The 17,123-nt window shown below is 56.8% G+C and overlaps 1 protein-coding gene across 1 annotated transcript in view; it reads left to right on the top strand.

The window, feature by feature from the left end:
- The first annotated feature begins 3,061 nt into the window (after positions 1–3,061).
- FOXP4 (forkhead box P4) overlaps positions 3,062–17,123 on the top strand; it is a 53,777-nt gene continuing 39,715 nt past the window's right edge. Inside the window, 1 exon segment of the mRNA XM_036316607.1 lies at positions 3,062–3,559. The gene's annotated coding sequence lies outside the window, so the exon portion shown is untranslated.

The raw sequence follows: 17,123 nt of genomic DNA, 5'->3' as shown, positions 1-17,123 counted from the left end.
ACTAAAAAAAAGCTTTGACGGGGGAGAAAGGTAAGAGTCAGTTGGTGAAGATGGATGGAAACAAAATATCTGGCTGTAGACATGTAGGGGCTGTGGGAATGAGGAGATAAATGTTTCCGAACATGCACAGCCCTGAGCCAGGCCTGGACCTCGGGACAAGCTCACCCACTAGCTCACTTCCCCAGAGCAGGGAGGCAGCTGACCCTGGGCAAGGGCCTCTGCTTCAGAGTAGGAAGACCTGGGAAGAAGAGGTGGTCCGCACCACCTCTTAGCTGTGTGACCCGGGGTGAGTTGCTTGACCTCTCTGAGCCTCCAGTTCCTCACTTATAAAATGAATAGAACCACCCTGCTGAGCAGTACATGAAGTGCCTGGCACACAGCAGGCATTTAATAAGCATAAACTTACTATATGCACAATTTGAAGTTTTGTGAGGTCTACATTCCTCATTTTTAGGCGAGGAAACTGGGCTCACAAAGGGAGAATGAGCGTTTATGGAAAGCGCTTTGCGGTTCGGAGCTAGACTTTGCCCACACTTGTTCATGCATCTTCCCACTGCTCTGGGAAGCACCCTCCCCATGTTTGCAGATGAGGAAACTGAGGCTCTACCCTGTGCTCTTAACCACAGCCTCCTCGCAGGGCCCTGGTTCCTGCCACAGCCAAAGCCCCTGGCCCTGGCCCCTCTGAAGGAACAAGGACAGAAAGGGACCCCCCCACACACCCCGCCTGCTCCCAGTCCCTCCCACCTGGGGGGCCAGGGCCACTCTTTTAAACCCTCATACAGAGCTCCTGCACCAGAAGGAAGACCTTTGGACTGGCTGCTTTGATTTTGGGGTGTTTGTTTTGTCCCTTTCTTTGGTGAGGCCCCCTCACCCCCACCCACTCTGACTCACTGGGTGCTGGGAAGTGAGCTGGCCTGGAGATGAGGGGTAAACGGAAATGAGGGCCAAAGCATTCCCAGGAAATCTCTTTGGGCAAGAAGGCCCGCGTGTGAGGCAAGGGGGCTGCTGCAGGGAGAGGATGGAAAAGGGCTGGCCGTGAGAGCCAGCCAGAGAAGCCCCGTGGAGGTCCCCTCCTTCATCTGCCCCTGCAGGAACCCACCTCAAGCCTCTGCAGGAAGGATGGGGAGTGGGTCCTGGTCCAGCTGGGCTCACACAAGGACCTGCCAACTCCAGGCCCGCTCCCCGCCCCCCCCCCCCCCCGCCCCCTGCCAGTCCACACAAGCTGAATCCCATGGGAGCCTTCTCTCCATAGAAGATAAATCAGATCACATGACCAAGGACTTCCTTTCCCCCAAACTGTACTCCCAGGTAACCCCCAAGCAGGCTGTACTGCTTTAAAGATCTCCAGAGCTTTCCTGTCCTCACCCAAGTGGCTCTGGTTGGAATCCTGTCTCATCACTGACCAGCTGTGTAAGCCTGGGAATGTGACTTCACCTTCTGTGCCTCAGTTTCTGCCTTTGTAAATGGAGATAATAGCCCTACCCACCTCGTAGGGTTATTGTGAGAATGAAATGAGTCCTAGGCCTGGGATGTGCTATGGCTCCAAAGTAAGATGTGTTGTTTTGTTCTTATGGCAGCTGCTATTGCTGTATCGGAAAGGACACTTTCCAATAACAGTATCCCAATAAATGGCACTTAGAGTCCTGCCCCCAACAATTTCACAGAGAAATACCTGAAAGGTTCCAGCAGGACCCTGGTTTGCTTGTGACATCCACCCACCCAAGAGGGCAAATACACAGGATCTGGGCCTGGACAGGTACCACTAACATTACAACTACTATCTGCACTCAAAGCCAAGAAATGGAGCAAGTGATACAGAACAACCCACGAGGGAGGCAGCCTCCTCCCTGAAGACCCTTTTCTTCCAAGCCCCATTGGAAGGCCTTCCAGAACAAGAAATCCTCTCCCCAGGCCCCATCACTGACACACTCTGAGCACCAATCCCTGAAGCACCCCGAGCTCACAGGCCACAGAAGCAACAAGTGTCTGCCCACCCCCACCTGCCTCAGGTGATCTGGGCCGGGAGAGCCTTCAGGAGCCACTGCCTTCCGGCCTCCACCCACAGCAGGGGCCTCCCTTGGTCCTGGGCACTCCTCCACCGTCCCTCGCCTCTCCCCACCCCAACACACAGGGCCAGATGGGAAATGTTTGGGCGGGGGAGGGTGGGAGGGAGGACGGAGACGGGCACGGGTCTCTGAGTGAGGCATCTGTTCCCAGCGCAGCCCTCCCCCTGGGATCTGGGGCCTTTCCTCACCCGGACTTCCCCCTCCCAACCCAAACACGCACCTCCGCCGCCACCTCAGTCCCCTCCGTTCTCCGGGGCAAAAACATTGAGTTTTGTTTACAGTCTAATATCTCCGAAGAATTGAGTCTACTTTGCATTTCTCTAGGCCGCGTGGATCCGGCTTGGGGCCCCTTGTTCACCGGTGCGCAGAGCACTGTAAGGGAAATTCCCCTTCCGAAGAGGGAGGCAGCGATCGCCCCGGGTGGCCGTGCACAAAGCCCAGAAGAAGCCTCCCCACACCCCCGCCCCGGCTCAAACGCCCACCCCGACCCCCACACGGCGGGGACCGGGAGCGAGGCGAGGAGGGGCACACACCGGCACCGGCTCCGGCCCCGACCACTCCCCGCGTGGAGCGCAGCCCGCCGGGAGCCAGTGAACCGTGTGGGAGCAGGGCTGGCCGTACCTCCAGACTCCAGAGAAGGGCTGGGGTTTGCAAAGCACGTCACAGAATTCAAGAGGCCAGGGTGAATTCCTGGGGTCTCTCTATCTCCCCCCCGCCCCCCGCCTTTTCAGGTCCACAGTCCCACGTCTTTCCCCGGTGTCCCCACTTTGCTTCCCCTAAAGTTGGGTCCACGTGGTCTCCTCTCGCTCCCGGCCGGCAGCCGGGCCCGGTGAAAGCTGCTGCACCTGCTTTAGGCGAATTATGGTAGCGCTAGAAGTTGGTCTCCCCTCCCTCCCTCCGCCGCCTGCTCGCTCGCTCCCTCCCTCCGCCCAGGCTCTCGGCGCGCTCCCTCCTTCCCCCTCCGCCCGCCTCCCCGCCTCCGCCCGCCCCGCCTGCGCACCGCCCGCTCGCAGCCACTCGCAGCCGGGCTCAGTCGCAGCCCCTCGGAGTCCGGAGCCGGTCGCCCCTGCGGACCGGACAGTGCGCCCGGCGGCCGGGACGGAGCCCCCATCCAGCGAGGAGGGCGCGGCGCAGGCGGCGGCGGCGCGGCGGGGAGGAGCCCGGGCCGGAACCAGGGCTGGGCCGGGGGCGGGGACGCCGGGGTCCCGGAGCCGCGGAGCCGGAGCAGCGAACCAGCGTCGCGGGAGGACCGGGAAGGAGGAGCGCCGCCGGAGCCAGCCGAGCTGCCCGCAAAGTGCGATGCCCCGGCGGGGCTAGGGCGCGCGGCGGCAGGCGCGGCGCGGAGGGAGGACGCTCCGGAGCTGCGCGGCGCTGGGCGGCGCGGACGGGCAGCCCCAGCGGGCGGCGGCGGGCCCGGGCTGCGACCCGAGCGAGCCCCATGCCCCGCGCGGGCTGACGGGCCGGAGCCCGCACGGAGCGGCCGGGCCGGACAGGTAGGTGGCGGGCCGAGCCCGGGGACGAGGAGTGGGGGCTGGGCCGGCGACCAGACCAACTCCCGAGCTCGCGCACTCTCTCGCCCGCTCCCTGGCTCACTTTGTGTTTGCAAACTGCCCGCCGGAGCCGCGCCGGGAGGAGCCGGGCCCAGGCCGGCACACTTTGTTCCAGCCCGAGCCGGCTGCTCGCCCTGACCCCGCGCGGCCGCGACACCCGCCCCGGGCCGGGCCCTCGCGGCCCCGAGCTGCGTGGGGAACAGGTGGGGGCTCCGGCGCGGCGGCGGCGGCGGGGGGGGGGGCAGCCGGAGTCGGCCGGAGGGGGGGCTGGAAAGGCTACCGAGGCCCGCCCTTCCCCAAGAATCCGGGCTCCGCCCCCTCCCGGCCTGACCGCTGGGAATGGGGTGTAAGGGGGCGCGACACCCCCGCCCGCCCGGAGTCAGACAAAGAATACTTCCCGGCCCCGACTTTCCTGAGCTGGGGAGGGAAGTGGGGAAGTGAGTTCCTCCAACCTCAGCCGGCCCAGGACTCCCCACCACTGGCCGAGGCAGATGGGGGGGCCGCGGTCTCAACCTCCGCGTCGCCTCGGGTCTGGAGGGGGACTCGTGTTGCCGGGGTCGCACCTGGGAGGGTCCGGGGCCAGGCCGTCTCGCCCCATCCCTCGGTCAGCTCGGAGGTGGAGCGGAAAACTTCTGGGGACTTGAGTGCGCGTGGAGCGGGTCCTGTGATTCTGGCGCTCGTGGTGGAGCGGGGAACGGACCTGGCCCTGTACCTGCATCACCCCATTCAGGGAGAGCTCTTACCTCGCGGTGTGTGGGGGGTGGGGGGGCAGGGTTCGGAGGCCACCCGGAAATTGCCCTGAGGCCAGCGGGACCCTCCCTCAGACTGAGGACTAGGGTCTCCTTTGGACGCCCCCCCCACCCACACACACACACCTCTCTTTGACCCTTGGTCACCCCGCTCCCGCCTTGCCGCCCCCCATCCACGTCAAACAAACTTGAGCCCCGGCTGAGCCTGTGAAGCTGGGGCGCCCTGAGCGACATGGGGTCCCGGCCTCCCCGGCAAGGGGCCGTGTGATTTCGTGGGACGCGGATTCTGAGGCCGCGGCCGTCAGGGCGGCAGATTCCGTTCCTCCAACTGGGGGGACCTCGTGAACACACCGGAGCCCGCTCGGACCCTCTAGGTTGGGAGAAGAGGATATGGGATCGCGGAAAACCCGAGCTCACAGAGCACCTGGCCCGTCCCTCTTCCAACCCCGCTTGGCCGATTTCCGCCCTCGCTGGGCGCCTGGGGTTTAAGGCGGCTGGAGGTCACCGAGCGCCTGGCACCCCAGCTCCGGGCCTCCCTGCAGGTTGACCTCGGAGCCTGGAGCTGGAGCTGGGGTGTGTGTGGAGGAGTCGCCCGCGTCTTGGGCTGCGCCCGCCGGTTCCCATAAAAGCCCAGGAGCGTTTTGGCCAATGCGGGATTTTACTTGCACTTCAGCACCTTCATACCACCTTTCAAAGCCCCACCTGCGTCCCCACACTGACCTGTGATGGGTCCGGGATTGAGGGCCAGGGGAGTGAAGCTTGCGGGGCGAGTAAGGTTGGAGCCTGAGGTTGGGCGGGCTGCCCGCCTCTCCCACACAGAAAGAGGCGCGGGGTGCTCTCTGCGGCCTGTAGCCTCGGCAGGGTCTAGCCAGCCCCACAGGACTCTGCAGTGGAGACCACCGCACTGAGAATTTGAACCCAGAAACGCGCTTTCTTTGGAGAATGGGGACTGAACCCTGTGGACGTTGGGCATTTCAAGCGCCTGACGTTCCTCTCGAGCCATCCAGTGGGTTTAGGGGCCCCAAAGGGCAGAAGGCTGGGCTGTGTGGGCCCAGCTGGGGAAGGAGAGTCACTTGCCTCAGACAACCCCTGCCCGACTCCTTCCTGGGGAAGGGGAAGTCTGCAGGCTTGTTGCTGTTGTTTTTTGTTTGTTTTAAACTTGAGAAACTTTGTGTCGGCCTGGGTTCCAGGGCTCTTTGTCACCTGGCCGGCTGGAGGGAGAGCTGAGAACTGCTACCAGCACCTGGTCACCAGTAGATCTAAGCCTTCCCAAACCAGGCCTGTGCCTTGGGGGTGGAGGGGAGGGCTCCCCATCTGGTGTGACTCCGGTTCTTGCCAATGGGGCAAGGTGGCATGGGGAGGAAGTGGCACTGTGGGCGCCCCCCTACACACACAAACACACACCCTCAGGACCCCACCAAGATCTGACTCACTCCTTCTGGACCCTTCAATCACTACCTTACTCTGGCCCCAGCCTTGGCACTGAGTTGTGGGAGACCATGGGAACCTTCTGGCACTGAGCGCTGGGCCCCTGGGTGGGGTTTTCTGTCCTCGAGGTCCTGGGCAGGTTTCCCAGGAGTTATAGAGTTGGGGAACCCCTGAGCCCTGGGGGGAGAAAGGCCTGACAGCAGTGCTGGGGAATGCCAGGGCAGGGCAGGTTGGGCCCAGCTTGCAAAAGGACCTGCCCCTGTTTTGTTTTGTGTTTTTTTTTTCCTGTGTAGGTGCCTTTCTTACACCTAGACACCCCCACCCACCCCCTTTCCTCTGCCTCTGGCCAGAAACTTCCTTTCTGGCTGCTGGCAGGTAGGTCCCTTCTTGCCAGGAATGTGCATATCCTGCTGGGCCCCTACTCCAAACACACCTCTTCCTTCGGGGGGGGAGGAAAGCAGGGGGACTTGGGGGGCTTCCTTTGAACCAGTAATTCCCCAAATGTTTGCTGAGCCCCTACTCTGTCTGGGCAGGTACCAGGCTGGGCACTGGAGTGCCCAAGCAGTGAAGGCTGGGGTTTGCTCTCCGGACCTCACATTGTGGGAGTAGGAGAGACAGATAAGATATCGCATAGGGAGAGGAGGGTGGGAGCAGGGTGTCTGTTCTAGAAGAGAGGTGTGAGGTGCAAGGGGAGGGAAGGTCATCTCCCCAAGACGGCTTCCCTGCTCTGCCTCACCTGGAGCTGGACTGGCCTTACCTGCATCCTCGCCCATCACTGCCCCACTGCCTTGGTGGCTTTTCTGTCTCCCCAGCCGAAGTGCAAGCCCCTCCACCCTGTCCCCAAGCAGGCACAATGTCTACTTTTCTAATAGCCCAAACTGCAAAATAAGCATTTCTCCCATCCAAGGAGCTCGGCAGTTTCCCGTCATGATCTTCCAACTCTCCCGGCTTCCCAGACCAAGGCAGGGCAGGCACCATTTGGGACAGGATTCCGGGACTCCTTTGGCTGGAATGCCTTCCTCCCACTGGGTTCCAGAACTCACCCGGGAACCCAGGGCAAGGAACTCGGCCTCCCAGGGCAGATCATGGGTTGGAGTGGGAAAGGCTTTGGAACTTGCAGGTGGTGATGGGATTCTGGGGGACTTAATTAAGCTCTTGGAGCCTCAGTTTTCTTACGTGTAAAGTAGGTCAATAATACCCATGTAGAGCCCTTTGGGGAGTTGATTTGGAGAGCAGATGTAAAGTACCTAGCACAGTGCCTGGCACATGGTAGCTCTGACCAAGGGGTGGCTTTTATCATTAGAGTCCCAGCACTGCCAGGCCACACAATGGACCAAATACTGGAAATGCTCGAGTGCCATCCTCCATTTTATGGAGTGGGAAGAAGTATCCCTGAGAGAAGCAGCAACTTGACGGAGGGTGCACAGCTAGTTAGTGTAAGGGCAGGGACTAAAATTTGGCGCCTCTAACCCCCAGTGTAAGAGTGGGGCTTGAGCCTCTGCTGGGGGGAGGAGGGGAGAGAGAAGGGCATGGGAGGTCCTGCTGATTTCCCCCTCCCTCCTTCACAAGCTCAGGAATGCCCCCCCCCCCTGCCCTTGACCTTGGAATGTGCCGTTTTCTCCTTTCCCTGGCCTCCTAAGGTGCTGGTGGAGACAAATAAAAATGGGAGGGATAGTTCCCAGAACACAGAGGAGGACAAATAGCTGGTAGCACCACCCTCTCCAAAAAGAGAGACTTCAATGGTTTGAAACCCTAGCTTCATCGCCTCATGGAATACACGTCTGGCAGCCAGTCTCAGATCCATTCGGTACCTACCCTTGGATGGATCATCTCGAAAAAGCAAAAAGAAGCTTCCCTTGAGCCTGGAGCTGTGGGCTCTTTCAGCATCGCCTTCCTGGATTCTCTACAGACAGGAAAATGCACAGCCCTTCCCTCTGCCTGTCCCACGCTGGGACCAGAGCAGGACACCAAACCTGTGGCTCGCCGTGCAGTTGTGGCGGCGGCGCTGAGCGGGCCCCACGTGGAGCCTGGACTCAGGGCACACCTGAGCTGGAAATCAAGAGCTCTTAGCACAAAAGGGGCACACTTGGCAAGGGCTGCAGGGACAGGACCATGGAGTCAAAGCTTCAGTGCCTCTGGGGAGCCATCCTCGCCTGGGCCTGGCCCTGCCCTCGCTCCCCTTGCTCCACATCCCAGGACTCGCACTAGCCCTCCGTGGGGGTTTTGCCTTTGCTGGACTGCCCTCTCTCCAGTGCAGCCTTGCATCTTTCCTTCCCTAGCCCTGGCCATGGCCATTGCCACGTGACCTGTGCCCCCAATCCCAGCAGCTCTGCCCACCTTCCCAGGCCCCTTCCTCTGCCCAGCTGGATGGAGCCTGCCAAGCTGGACCTGAGGGTGAGTGGGACCATTGGTCACGCAGGACAGGGTTTTCTCTCCCACTTGGAGTTTCTGATGGCACCTGGGCTGTCATGCAAAGGCAGATGGCGGGGGCGGGGGATGGCGAGATGGTGTGTTTTCCTCAGACAGTAACCAAGTGGAGTGCATTTGTTCAAGGCAGGCAGGGTTACCCAGAATTCCCACCGCAGTGCAGGAGGGACAGGTGATGAGACTTGATGGCAGGGTGGCTCAGGGAATGGAGACAAGGACTCCTCTTCATCCCACAAGCATTGTGGAGCTTCGTGTGCGCGGTGGCCCTGTGAGGGTGGCTGGCTTGAACTGGGAGAGTTGGAAATGGATCGAGTGCCCCAGCACGCATCTTTCGGAGACTGGAGGCAGGCTCTGGTCCTGACACCCACCTCAGCTGGACAGGATGCCTGTGATGGCCCCTGGAGAGCCCTCTGGAGGACTGGGCTGCGTGAAGGGACACTGGAGGGTGGATGGGCGAGGGGGCTTCTGTTCGTTTCCTTCACTGGCAGCCAAGCCCACACTTCCAGGAGACCCAGGCCTAGAGAAGTTGGTCCAAAAGAGGGTAGCAGCGTGCTTCCTTCAAGGGTTCCAGGGGCAGACGTGCATCAGCACCCTGCAAGGAAAGGGCGCTTTCGGCTGGGGAGGGATGTTGGCAGTTGCAGATTTGCAGGACTCGGAGGGAGGGCAAGTGTGAGGGAGGGGCAAGCGGCGGCTGCGGTGAGCGCTGGGGGAGGAGCTTGGGGACCTCCCTGGCTTCCGGGGGCTTGCGCCTCTCTAGGTGGGAATCGTGGCGGGATGGGAGTCTGAAGGGCCCGGAGGTGTTGAGGGTGCAGTCGGTCCATACGTGAGAATCCCTCCTTTCAGAAGCCTCTGGCTTCCGGGACCTGTTCTCCCCAGCTTCGCGCACTGGCTCTGGGCTGCTAGCGGGCCAGCATTTCCCTGCGGTCAGGGCGATTGGCAAGAGCTCCTAGATCTCTGACACCTGGCGCCCCCCCCCCCCCCCCCCCCGCTGCCAGGAGGAGGTGTCCTCGCAGACAGACTCCGCCCAGTGCCGGGGTCCAGGGACGCTGGAAGAGGGGCGGCTCGGCCGGCGTGGCCTCCGCCTTGTAGCCAGATGGAGGGTTCCCACCCGTGTGCCGCCCTCCTCGCGCTGGGGGGTAACTTCTCGGGTGTGTGGGTTTCGGGTCTGGGACTCACCAGCGAGGGGCAAAGCGCTCTGTCCCAACTTCCTCATTCCCTCTGCGACCTTGGGCATGGCCTCTTCTCCCTGGGCCTCGCTTTCCCTAACTGCACAGTTGGTGAGGGAGCAGCCGTGCGCCCCCTCCCTGGCCGCCCCTTCCCGCAGCGAAGGTGGGGCTTCTGGGAGGAGAGACCCGAAGGTCTCAGCGCTCTTCCCCTTTGTTTCACCGCGGCCGGAGCCCTCCGCTCTGTCCCCAGAGGGCGCGGGTGGGCGACCCCACGGCCCACGCAAGTCTCCTCCTTCCCAATTAGGCAGCGCGGCCTGATTAAAGGGGCGCTCCCCGACCCCTCCCTCCCGATCCCCATCGAAGAGATTTCCCTTCATCAGAATCTCACATCCTCCAGAAATTAATTTGATGCCTCTTGTTATCAATTAATTGAATCTCGTTGGGAGAGAGCTCAGCCAGGCGGCTTCGGCTTGGCCCTTGTGTGCCGCTGTGCGCTCTCCCCCCTTGCCACCAGGACAGCCTAGCTTCGCCCCCTCCCCATTTCTCATTTTCTGCCTGGCTGTTAATTTTACATCTTTTCTAATATAAAAACCACTGCTATGGGCCCCTTTTCCCAGTCGGCTTGGATGAAGACCATGGGCCGGGCACTGCCTTCCATTCACCCTTTTCTGAGCATGGTGAGGGGGGGGGGGGGCTTCTTGTCCCCTGGGCCCTGTTCCTTAAATCAACAAAGCCTCACCCTTTGGGAATTTGGCCATGACCCTGACCCTGACCCTGAGGGCTGCAGGGGGTGCTGGTGAGAAACCTGGAGAGCAGGATTGGGGGAGGCAAGTCTGGGGACAGATTCCAAAGAGCCCCCCTCCCTTCACATAATATGCCCTCGCCCAGGAAGGGGGCACTGGAGGCTACAGGCTAGGGACCTGTCAGCCACCAGGATTTTTGTGAAAGTTCTGTCTTTTCTAGAGGAGACATTTAGGAGCTGTTGCCCCTACCAGGGCTGATCCCTTCAAGGGCGGGGGGAGGGCCCAGGTGTGTGGTGCCTCCTAGCTACCTAGCAGCCAGCTCAGGCGTCTGCAGAAATAAGCCCTCAGCATTTCCAAGGCCACTTGGAAGCCCAGACTCTGCCTCCCGCATGGAAGATGGAAGAGCAAGGTTCTAGAAGACATTCCAATCTGGGAGGAGATGGTGGCAGGTACAGAGTAGAACCAGGTGGTCACCAGACCCTGAGTGAGGAACCGCGCTTTGCCAGGTCACATACCTGCCTCCTTGTTCCAATGGTGACACTGACTCTCATTTGACAGGTGAAGGAGCCAGGCCCCAAGAGGTGATCTACCTTGTCCAGGGTCACCAGCCAACTGGAACCCGCCCCCCTGGAATGCTGGCCGTAAAGGCTGAGGTCACAAATTGACTAAGTTCACCCCGTATGCCTTTACAATGGTGAATTTCACACAAATATCCCCAGTTGGCTCTTTTTTTATTTTTATTTTTTAATTTTTTAAAAATATATTTCTTTATTGATTTCAGAGAGGAAGGGAGGAGAGAGAGATAGAAACATCAATGATGAGAGAGAACCATTGATCGGCTGCCTCCTGCATGCCCCCTACTGGGGATCGAGCCCGCAACCCAGGCATGTGCCCTTGGCCGGAATCGAACCCGGGACCCCTCAGTCCGCAGGCCGATGCTCTATCCCAAACCCTGTCAACACCAAACCTACATTTCTGTGTGGTTACGGATAGATTAGGATGAGTGCCCCCCACTTCTCCCGAGGCCTCCTAGGTGACCAGCCTCGCCCTTTGGTCATTACGGCTGGCCCCTCCGCCACGGAGACTTCAGCTGTCGAACGTGGGGTCTGTACAAGAGCTCGGAGGAGGCCTTTGCGGATGTCCCTGACCCAATCTGATTCTCACACAGCTTCTTAAGAACTGATGGTGTGCTCTAGTTTTTCCTGCTTTTTACCATGGAAAGAATTATAGGGCCTTGTTTCTCAAGGGGCCTGATCCAAGCTGAAACCAGCCCATCCCTGCCCAAAGGAACGCCTCTAGTCTGCCCCCAAACTTATGTACTGGGAGGGTGAGGGAGACTTTGTTCTAAGGATAGAATCACAGGCTGGGACTGGGGAAGGAACGGGCCGAAGTCAGCCTTCCGGAACTCAGCTGGGAACAGGGAGAGAGATGTGGAAGGACGCTGGAGCTGGCACATTCAGATGTTGATGTGTTTTGCATTCCCCTGAGTTGGTACCTAGGATCCCTGTGAAAGCCACACCTAGATAGATCATTTCGGAGACAAAGGGTTGGGCCAGACCACCTCGGGTGGGCTGAACAGAGCAGCCAGGGCCCCAGGGAGGGCCAGGCCCTGTGATCTGGCCCAGGCTGGCTGGAACACCTCCCATGTCCACAGGAGCCCCCTGGTGCCAAGGGCACCATCAGAACCAGACTCCAGATGGCCACTCAAGCCATGGGTGAGTAACCCCCTTCCCTTAACCAGCAGGCCCCCCACAAAAGACGTCACTATTTAATTAGCCATCTCTGATTAACCAAACTTGGCATTCGCCTCCTCTTGCCCTCATCTTTCCCAGCTCCGAATCAATGGCTTTGATATGCTAATTAGGGAGTAATTTAATTTCAAAAGGCCGCAATTAACAAGGGTGTGTGGACATGCTGTAGTTAAGCGGAGTAATCTAATTTGCATTAGTAACAAGCAGGGACTAATTAGAAGCTTAATTAGACACTTAGATGGCTCTTATGTTTACTTTCTTAATGAGATGGAGTGGGATCTTTGGTTCTTTTTCTTTCTTTTTTTCTTATTGTTAATTTTTCCTTTTGGTCATTGTACTGGGAAGGAGTGTTGAGGGAGGCCACCTTGCTAGGGCCTGGTAGGAGCCTTTTGGAGCTGGGGCCAGTGAAAAGTGAACTAAGTGATGGAGGTGGTGAGGAAAGGTTCCGATTCCAGGGAAATTCCAGAGTGACCACCCTCAGGGCTTTGCCACCTCTGAGGGGTGAGGAGAGCACTGGTTTGGGAGTTGGAAGAGCGCAGGTTTCAGTTTGGCTCAGCCTCTTAGCAGCCAGGTGGCCTTGTCAAGACATCTTCAAAGTGTGGCTCCTTCTTCATCTGTCAAAGTGAGTTCCAGGTTGTGTGGAGAAGAAAGGAGGGGACAGGGTATGGGAAAGGACTATCTAGGACTCAGAGTGGAATGACTATTATTAGGAATAAAATATATTCACCAGTAGTGTGCTCAGGCTTCACTTCCGAATGACAACTCAGAAGTCACCTCCTGCAGGAAGCCTTCCCAGAGTACTCCCATCCCCTCTAGGCACCCATAGATCCCCAGTGTCTATTTAACGTGATATTTATAAAGTTTGTATGTTGTGTAGGGCAGAGCTTCTCAACCCTAGCTGCACCTGAAGTTTAGAATTCTTGGGAAGCTTTTAAAACTATCCACTCCTGGGTCCCAATCTCCAAACAGTGCAATTTAATTGACCCAGGTTGGAGCATAGGTATGGGTATTTTTGTTGATGCTTGTTTGCCTGTGTATCTCTCTCCTCCACCAAATTGTAAAGCCCCCCCACAGCAAGGGCTGGATTTTATTCGCCTTTCTATGCCCGAGACCCCAGTACTCAGTATCAGTTGCAGGCAAAGGCCCCCCACCCAGCTGTGTGCCTCGTAAACTCATCCAGATTCGACAGGGTTTGTAGTGTTGGCCTTTGAGTGCCTTACGCAGGATCTGAGAATCTTCTGAAGGAGATGAGAATGGAATTAAATCTCTGAAAAGCTGAGTGGCTCGTGAGTCTTCTGGGATGTGGCCTATAGCTGAAGGGAGGGCAAAATTGGTACAAATTTTATGACATCAATTAGGGAATAAACGTATCAAGAGCCTTAACAATATACAGTTCTGCTTTTCAAACATATGCTAAGTAAATAGAAATGCAGTGTGTTCTGTTCGCATAAGGGTGTTTATTGCAGTCATAGCAAAGGCATAGGTAACAGTCTGGATGTCCAACTCCAGGGGGGTGGCTAAGTAAGTTCTGGAACATGTGGCCCATTCGAGCAACTCTGTGACCACTAAAAACTGCTGCTTAAAATATTTGATGTCATGTGGAAATGGTTATGATAGTAAGTGGTGAGTGGAAAAATAGGAAAATTCAAACCACGCACCGATTCTGACCCCAGTTTCACTTTTTCAGTGTTTATATGCCAAGCGAGTGAGAGTGGACTGACTGGAAGGGGCGGGGCCCAGGGCTGGCTCCCTGGGTGGTAGAATTATGGGCACTAATTGTTTTTTTCTTTCATGTTTTTCTTCAAAAATTTCTACCAAGATGTTTTTTTACTTTTGTGATTTAAAAAAATAGTTATTTGAAACTTGGGAGAGAACCTGGGACAGACCTCGCAGGATGTGGCCCACCTACCCAGCACTGCTTGTTGTAGCCTCTGAGGCTGTCCTCACCCTGCCGCCTGCACTCAGCTCCTCAGGCCCTGAGGTTTTGTGCTGAGAAGAGGCCCTAGATGGTCCCTAGGTCTGGGGCAGGTAGCTCCTAGAGCAGTGGTTCTCAACCTTCTGGCCCTTTAAACACAGTTCCTCATGTTGTGACCCAACCATAAAATTATTTCCGTTGCTACTTCATAACTGTAATGTTGCTACTGTTATGAATCGTAATGTAAATATCTGATCTGCAGGATGGTCTTAGGCGACCCCTGTGAAAGGGTCATTCGACCGCCAAAGGGGTCGCGACCCACAGGTTGAGAACCACTGCCCTAGAGTGTCCTTTAGGGAGAATGTCAGGCAGCAGTGGGAGTACAGAGGAAGCTCAGGGTGTGAGCCTCTGACCCACCCCCACCCAAGGGACCATCCCAAAGTACCGAGGGCAGGGGGTGGAGAGGGGTGAAGCTTCTTGGGAACTCAGGGAGGGAGCCCCCTCTGTTTGGGGAGAGGTGCCGCCGGCCTGCTCAGAGAGCCAAGTAGTCCTGCGACTCATGACCCTGCTCTGGTTTGGGGTCCCATTTTGGAGCTGTAGAGACATTCTAACCCTTGGGGTCCTGCTTCATTTTCCTCGAGTGCTGAACCAAGGGCCGGGATCAGTTTTTACACCAGAGCCCACGCAGAGTTGGATCGAACAGGGTCTCCTGGGCCCCCGTAGTTAGAGTGACTAGTCTCCCCTGCACACCTTCACACGGTGTGTTTTATTGGACACCACAGCGACCCTGAAAGGAAGGTTTATTGGTATTAGCCCCAAATGACAAATGAGGAATCCACCTGGTGACCTCACTGCTCAGCGCTCTCATCACAAAGGTAATTAGAGACCAGAGGAGGGTCAGCAGGTAGGATGGCAAGTGAGTGGCCGGCTAAGGAAGGCCAAGGCCAAGAGAGCTCCTGCCTGAGCCCTCCCCTCACCTGGCAGCCTGAAGCCAGTGGGCCTTGGGGGCCCGAGCTCGGGGGGGGGGGGGGGAGGGGGGAGTCTCTGGGCCTTTGGATGACAGATTGGGAGGCATCCTTCACTTACTTGTAACACCAGTGCTTGTTGGTCTGAAAAGCCCTCGGCTATATGTCCCTTGACACAAGTAAGATCTGATCCAGGATAGCGAGAAAGAAAGGAAAAGAGAGAGAAAATATATGGCAAAGTCATGCTCCATTCTCTGTGGTACCCACACGTGTGCCCTGAAAAAGTCTTGAAACTGGTGACCTCGTGTGAGAACGAAGGGCGGTTGCATATGCTGTTTCCCCTGCATTCAGTGGACTCTGCCTGGCCAGTACCTGCTTACCCTTCATTTCTAAGCGTAAATGCCATTTCCTCAAAAGAAGGCCTGCCCTGCCCCCCTCCCCCATTTAAATTAGAACCCTCTGTTTATTCTCTGTACTCATATTTGATACAATTTATTTTATTTGAGCTTATCTACTTACTGGTGTCCTTATATGTCACCTCCTCCCCCGCTCCCCCCAACACACACACACACTGAAACATAAGAAGCTCCAGGACAGCAGGGCCTAGGTCCTGTTCCGTTCAGGTCTCTATACACACACAGCCTGGCACACTGTAGGTGCTTCAAGATTTGTTGGACCAGTGAATGGATGAAGGGTCATTGCTGGTGAAATACGCTCCTGGCCAGCCATTAGAGAAGAGAGAAGAATGAGTTTGTTCACAGCCCAAACTCTATTAGTGGCTAAACTTTCAAAAAGACAAATGCTAGATTTACTCAGACAAAATAAAAAGGGGCGAGGGGAATGAGACCTCATTATTACCAGTTGCCCACAGAGCATTTAGGACATTACTGCACTGGCTTTTTTGAAAAACTGATTTGGGATAGAGAGAGAGAGAGAGAAACATTGATTTGTTGCTTCCCTTATTAATGCATTCATTGGTTGATTCTTGTATGTGCCCCCTGACCAGGGATCGAACCTGCAACCTTGGCGTATCAGGACAACACCCTGACCAACTTAGCTACCTGGCCAGGGCTGCACTGGCTTGAGTTTTGTAAGCCTGTGTAGGGCAGGGGTCCCGTTTCAGTTTCCTGTAGACCAGCGGTTCTCAACCTGTGGGTCGCGACCCTTTGGAGATCGAACGACCCTTTCACAGGGGTCGCCTAAGACCATCGGAAAACACATACATAATTACATACTGTTTTTGTGATTAATCACTATGCTTTAATCATGTTCAATTTGTAACAATGAAAATACATCCTGCATATCAGATCTTTACATTACGATTCATAACAGTAGCAAAATTAGTTATGAAGTTGCAACAAAAATAATTTTATGGTTGGGGGTCACCACAACATGAGGAACTGTATTAAAGGGTCGCGACATTAGGAAGGCTGAGAGCCACTGCTGTAGACAGATCTTCAGGGCTTGGCTTACTTAGGCACTCAGTCCATGGTGAATGAATGAGTGGCCTTGGAGATGAGATGGCTCATCTGGTTTCGGCCACCAGGAGGCTCATAACTAGTCAATACTCCTCGTAGCCCTATTGCCTTGGGAACTTTTTTTTTTTTTTAAATGACTGTTCTCAGGCTCACTGCAGACCTATTGAGTCAGAAACTCCAGGCCTGGGGCCCCGCCGTCTGTGTTTGAACAAGCTCTCCCAGGCGACCCTGATGCGCTCAAGTTTGACGTTCTCAGGCTTAAAGTTTTAATCCATTTACTCTCCCTTCCTACCACCCCATGATAATATATTTTAAGAATCTTTATCTGTCTTTCGTGGCAGGCTGCTGCCCAGTCTTTCTTGAGAAGTTGATAGGGGTATACATTATAAATAGCTATATATCTAGTCGCGTTTTCCCCAGTATCCAGAGGAGAAAAGCGGGCAGTTAACCTGGCCCAGGTCACTCAGCAAGTAGGAGATAAAGCTGGGACCAGAGGCCGGGTTTCCAACTCCTCGTCTCACCTAGACTTTCAGGGCGCGTCCATCGATCATAGGCTTCTGAGTGCTGGACACAGTGTCTCCTTACTTCAACTCAAATCACCATCACTGCTCCGGGTACAGGTAACCGGTAGTCACACCCTCACCCTCCAAGCTTCCCAAAGAACTGCGGGTGCGCCCCCTCCAGGGGCGCGCATGCACGTGCGCCCTGCTAGGCTCAGCCCCCAGAGCAGCGCTGGGGGCTGCCCCGCCCCCTCCTTCGCGGTAAACTCCGGGCATCCATCAGTCTGTTAATTGCACTAATTAGAGATCGCGGAGGTGTTAATTGGAAAACCCTGGTATTGTGCCTGTTTGGGGAAGAAACCGTCAATAAAAATTAATTGATGAG

The sequence above is a fragment of the Myotis myotis genome, unplaced genomic scaffold, assembly GCF_014108235.1.
Source record: "Myotis myotis isolate mMyoMyo1 unplaced genomic scaffold, mMyoMyo1.p scaffold_m19_p_7, whole genome shotgun sequence".
NCBI lineage: Eukaryota > Metazoa > Chordata > Mammalia > Chiroptera > Vespertilionidae > Myotis > Myotis myotis.
Note: the sequence above shows the minus strand (reverse complement) of the source record. Positions and strands in the feature narration are given on the sequence as shown.